The sequence below is a fragment of the Myotis myotis genome, unplaced genomic scaffold (genome assembly GCF_014108235.1).
Source record: "Myotis myotis isolate mMyoMyo1 unplaced genomic scaffold, mMyoMyo1.p scaffold_m19_p_11, whole genome shotgun sequence".
Classification (NCBI taxonomy): Eukaryota; Metazoa; Chordata; class Mammalia; order Chiroptera; family Vespertilionidae; genus Myotis; species Myotis myotis.
The window spans coordinates 65,281,718-65,287,671 of record NW_023416315.1 but is presented as its reverse complement, the minus strand read 5'-3'; the positions used below and the strand labels follow the sequence as shown (position 1 = coordinate 65,287,671).

The 5,954-nt window shown below is 42.9% G+C and overlaps 1 pseudogene; it reads left to right on the top strand.

Annotated features, from left to right (window-relative positions):
* Positions 1 to 1,538: 1,538 nt before the first annotated feature.
* LOC118665785 lies at positions 1,539 to 4,159 on the top strand (annotated as a pseudogene).
* Positions 4,160 to 5,954: the final 1,795 nt, after the last annotated feature.

The following is a 5,954-nucleotide window of genomic DNA, read 5'->3' as shown; positions in this document are numbered from 1 at the left end:
AATGCGGAGACAAAGAAACAGGACAAAATTGTCAATGGAAGATATAGAGTTCAGAACCACACTTTTAAGGTCTCTCAAGAACTGTTTAGAAGCCGCCGATAAACTTAATGAGATCTACAAGAAAACTAATGAGACCCTCGATGTTATGATGGGGAACCAACTAGAAATTAAGCATACACTGACTGAAATAAAGAATACTATACAGACTCCCAACAGCAGACCAGAGGAGCGCAAGAATCAAGTCAATGATTTGAAATGCGAGGAAGCAAAAAACACCCAACCGGAGGGGCGGAATGAAAAAAGAATCCAAAAATGCGAGGATAGTGTAAGGAGCCTCTGGGACAGCTTCAAGCGCACCAACATCAGAATTATAGGGGTGCCAGAAGATGAGAGAGAGCAAGATATTGAAAACCTATTTGAAGAAATAATGACAGAAAACTTCCCCCACCTGGTGAAAGAAATGGACTTACAGGTCCAAGAAGCGTGGAGAACCCCAAACAAAAGGAATCCAAAGAGGACCACACCAAGACACATCATAATTAAAATGCCAAGAGCAAAAGATAAAGAGAGAATCTTAAAAACAGCAAGAGAAAGAAACTCAGTTACCTACAAGGGAATACCCATACGACTGTCAGCTGATTTCTCAACAGAAACTTTGCAGGCCAGAAGGGAGTGGCAAGAAATATTCAAAGTGATGAATACCAAGAACCTACAACCAAGATTACTTTATCCAGCAAAGCTATCATTCAGAATTGAAGGTCAGATAAAGAGCTTCACAGATAAGGAAAAGCTAAAGGAGTTCATCACCACCAAACCAGGATTATATGAAATGCTGAAAGGTATCCTTTAAGAAGAGGAAGAGGAAGAAAAAGGTAAAGATACAAATTATGAACGACAAATATGCATCTATCAACAAGTGAATCTAAGAATCAAGTGAATAAATAATCAGATGAACAGAATGAACTGGTGATTATAATAGAATCAGGGACATAGAAAAGGAATGGACTGACTATTCTTGTGGGGGAAAGGGGTGTGGGAGCTGCGGGAAGAGACTGGACAAAAATCGTGCACCTATGGATGAGGACAGTGGGTGGGGAGTGAGGGCGGAGGGTGGGGCGGGAACTGGGAGGAGGGGAGTTATGGGGGAAAAAAAGAGGAACAACTGTAATAATCTGAACAATAAAGATTTAATTTAAAAAATTATTTTCGTTGCTACTTCATAACTGTAATGTTGCTACTGTTATGAATCGTAATGTAAATATGACATGCAGGATGGTCTTAGGCGACCCCTGTGAAAGGGTCGTTGGACTGCCAAAGGGGTTGCGACCCACAGGTTGAGAACCGCTGTGTTAGAGGGAGGAGACTCTCTTTCTGGGCTGCAGCTCTGGTCTGTGGACATCATCCCTGACCAACTTGCTTCTCTTGAGCCACTGCAATGGGATGAGGTTAGGCATTCCTAGCTTGTGGCTTTAAGAGATTTCTAAGTCGGAATCCCCCTTGAAGTTACTCCTCCTACGTTTCCAGTGTCACACCGTGAAATGCAGCCCAGGATTTTACAACTCGCCGCCAGCTGTGGATCCCACGATTGTTGCTTGACTGTGTCGCTGGAAAAGAGTGAGGCAACTTTTCCTCCAGTCCATCTCCCTTTCGTGAATGAAAGCGCTTGGGTCTCCTGCTTGGTATCATGATGGGTTTGGAAGTACATTCCCCCACCTGAAGCAATCCTGAGCAAGAAATCTGGAAGGGACTTCCGAATTCATCTTTCAGGAAGACAGGGACTATTAGACGCTGGAGAAAATAAATAGCAGTTGTAGAATGCGTGGAGGACTCCAGGTTGGATTAGAGGTGTCAGAAATAACTAAGGTGTTCATTTAAGGGCGACTGGAGGAAAATAAAGAGACTTGAGCGGTTTGTCTTACCTGAAAGCACTTTAAATGGAGAAAGGCAACTCTAACACTTATTTATAAGGTTAGTTAAAGAATTAAATTGAATTTTCATTGGATTCCGTGATAGCTCTTTCCATGGACTTAGCCTATATTTTATTGAATTTCATTCTAAGACCATCTTTTGACCAAATGAGCTTGTCCAATATAAAATATTTCAAAGTCAGCCCGACCTTCTTCTAAAAGATGTTTATTCCTGTTCATTACCATAATGAATAGGTACATATTTCATCTACTTCCTGGGAACAGAGACCCACTGCTTAGCTACATCATAATAATAATTGCAGTTATTTAATGCCCATGTGCTATGCACTGTGGATACATAATCATAACATCATGTGATCTTCACTAACATTTGGGAAAGAGACAATAGTTTCTGCAATTTATCAATGAAGATCCGGGGGGGGGGGGGTGTTAAATGACTTGCATCTGGATAGAAAACCATTTGGAGGCTAAGCTAATGCTCAAAGTCAGAACTGTTTGATTGGTGGTACTCAGTACTCAGGAGTAAGATGCAACCAGGCATATACATCAGAATCACATGCGAGCCTTCCTGAAATGCATAGTTCAGGGCCCATCACAGACTACGTGGGCTCAGGACACTGAAAAAGCTGCCTGTGTTGCTACAGACCTCTGTTGTCTGGGAGGAATTCAAATCCCATCCCTTAAATGCCCATGTGCACAAATACTGCTGAAGGGAGCGGTCCAGGCCATGCATTACTTACCCAGGGCACAGGCCCCCAGGCTAGGCTTCTAGTTGTCCTGTCGCTATTTAGTACACAAGGGGTATAAACGGAAACTATTTTTCTTACCACTAAGGAGTAGCCAGGGCCAAAGGCTTAGGACCACGTTTTGTTTACTCTAGGTGGTTGACAACCAGTCGTCTGGGCAACAGAAGACTCCCAAATGAGAGTGAAAAGGTTATTTTTTGAGGAGACATTAGGTCATTTTCTTGAATAAAGTTCTGGGAAATTAAAAAATGTTAGACTGGTTTCCCTTCCCTTCCATTCCGGAGAGTCACTGGTGCCTGAGCAGCAGACCGAGAGAGGCCATGGTTAGAAGAAGGTACTACCTTCCTGCAGGCGTGCCCTTTGAGCAGGATTCTCACGCTCAGTCACTCTCCTCACCCAGCATCCACCGCCCCAGCTGACAGCAGGAGCAGAAGGGGTGCCCTGAGTCAAGAGTCTAGAAGGCCAGGGACTGTGCGACACCCTCCCCTATCCTCACCTCCCCACCGCCCGGGAGTGGGGCAGCACCTGGAAAGGAACACCCACCCAGACTCCCTCCCTCCCGCCTGCTGACCAGCTGCCTCTGGGAAAAGTCCCAAAGTGTCACATCCCACCGGGATGTGGCAGTGCCTATAGCTCCCCGGGGGGGCGGGGGGGACTGCCCCGGCCCAGCCTCCCTTCCCCCTCACCTGCCTGCTGTGGCCATCGGCCTGTTGGGCTCCTGTCCTGCATCCAGGGTCCTGCACGTGGGGGTGTGAAGTGCTAGGCACCTACGTGCCCACAATAGGGTCTGGAGCCTGCTTTTCAGCACAGGCCGCCTTTTGGTTGGACAATTAGCAGAGGTGGGCAGGGACTTGACCAACCCCACACAGAAGCTTCTCCTGAAGATGCTAAGCTTTCTTGGAAGAAAGGAGCGCCTGTGTTGCAGGGTCTCTGTGGAAGGAGCCTGGGGACCAGCAACAGCCCAAGTGAACCCCAGCTGGAGGGAACGGTGACACGTTTATTCAGCCAGCAGGGATGTTTCCTGCTGATGCACCCAGATGGTACCTTTGAGGGGACCAAGGACACAAACAGCTACTCATCCTCTTCAATCTAATTCCTCTCTCTCTCTCTCTCTCTCTCTCTCTCTCTCTCTCTCTCTCTCTGTGTGTGTGGCTATCCAAAGGGTGAAAGCTCCCTCTGCAGCTCAGATGTTCTCACTCCTGAATGCAAATTTAAGGAATCTGTATTTGAAAACTACTACATGATCTATTCTTTCACTCTGTACCATCAGCAGGAATCAGGCCGAGCATGGTGCCTGAGACCAAATAAAGAAGGCCAAATTATGAAGGGGAACAGAGTGACGAAAAACAAACCCTCATCACATTTTGTACCAAAACCTATTGAGCCATCATGACATGAAACTGGAGAAAAACAAGGGCATTCGAGGAAAGTTCTGGAATACCAACCATGAATGGAGGCAAAGTCATGAATCAAGATTCAACATAGCTAAGAACTCTTTCCTTCGTCCCTCTCTCATCCCTTTCTTCCCTCCCCTTTACCCATTTCCTTCCAATAAATCCACCCATGGAGAGGAAAATAAAATGACTGTGCAGGGAGAAAAAATCTCCCAGGGTGCACTGTTAACAGAAAAGAAAGGTATAAAAATTAGCTAAGCAAAAAGCAGGGAGTCACCTCTGGGAGCTTCTCCCAGGGGAGAGAATTCTAACTAGGGATGACTTATGCAGCCATTGATTTGGTAAGTAAACATTTACTAAGCATCTTCTCTATACTTGTACTATGTCCATAGGAGGCAAAGTTGACTAATTGGCTTAGTTAACAGGGAGGGAAAAAAGTCTTAAAACAAATGGGTGTGGCCATATTTTAAACTGTGGATAATACATCTTGTATTTTGTTTTGTTTTTGTTACTTTAGAGAGAGGCTGCCCATTCCTGGAGGTAGAAAATATATCAGGAAGTAATAAAATAATGAATGCAACAGGGAGGAACATATTGTGCTTCGCAAAACTAGATGATTAACGTTATATTCTCTCAAAGCTAAGGTTTCTTTATGATGGTTGATCAAACTTGTTTGGATGAATCATCAAGCCCAATCAAGAGAAGGAAAGGAAAGGAACAGAATTATGGAACAGAGGTTCTTCTCCCCCTTCCCTGGCTCGAATCATACAACAGGAAGAAGTGACAGGGAAAAGAAAGTTGGGTTCTAGAATTTAAATGCTTGGGTTCTATTCTTATGGTAGCTCAGACTGAGAGTGGGGCCAGGAAGAGTTTGCCAGGGGGATGAAATAGCCTCAATGACTGGCCAAGCTAAATCGTATTTTCAACTCTGTCTGGAGTGGTCAGATACCATGATGGCCAGTAGCACAGTCAGACAGAAGAGGAATGGTTTCCCAAGGAAAGATCTGCAGGACAGATATGGGCACAGGATAAATTGGTGTTAGATGGACAGTCCACCCAGTTGTGGTCTACCACAGCTCTTGCCAAGACATATTAAATTATCTGTCTATTCATAAAAACACTGAAAATATTAGTCCTTTCTAAGGGCTTAGTAAACAGTAATACAATGAATGTATTGAGACTAAATATTAATAGGCATATACAGTAAATGGCCATTCTTAAACTTGAAAATTTTGGTTTTAAAGGAAATTATTTTTTTCAGAAGCATATTAAAAACAGATATAAAAAATTTAATAAGTGGTTTTAGAACAATTGTGTAGCATTCTGGAAAAAATAAAAGTAAATTTTGTGTAGCTTGCAGCATAAGAAAATGGACCAAAGATATAAATGTTGAAATCATAAAAACATGAAATAATTTATGAAAGTATAAAAAAATTATAATGGTGAAGTAAAACCAACCACTAAAAATCTAAAAACGAAAATAAAATGTTGAAAAAATTTAAAAATCTGCTTAACAAAGCTAAAAGCAAAGCCCTCCCAAAAAATAATTTGTTTCTTTCGGAGATAGAGCATTGCCATATCAATAAGAAAGAGTCCATCAATCTAACAGAAAAAAACAAAAAACAAAAACATGGGCAAACAGTTGGAAGAAAGGAGATGGATAGGGAGGGAGAAAGAAGGAAGGGATGGAGGAAGGGGTGTAGGGGAGGAAGGAAGAAAGGGAAAACAAAAAAGAAAATTCCCAGACTAAAAAATGCAAATAATTTTTAAGCACATGAAAAGATTCTCAATTTCACTCACCCCAAAAGTTATGTGAACTCAAGCAAGGATTCAATTTATCTGCTATCAAGAAGCTAAAGGTAATATTAATACCGCACATATTAGCA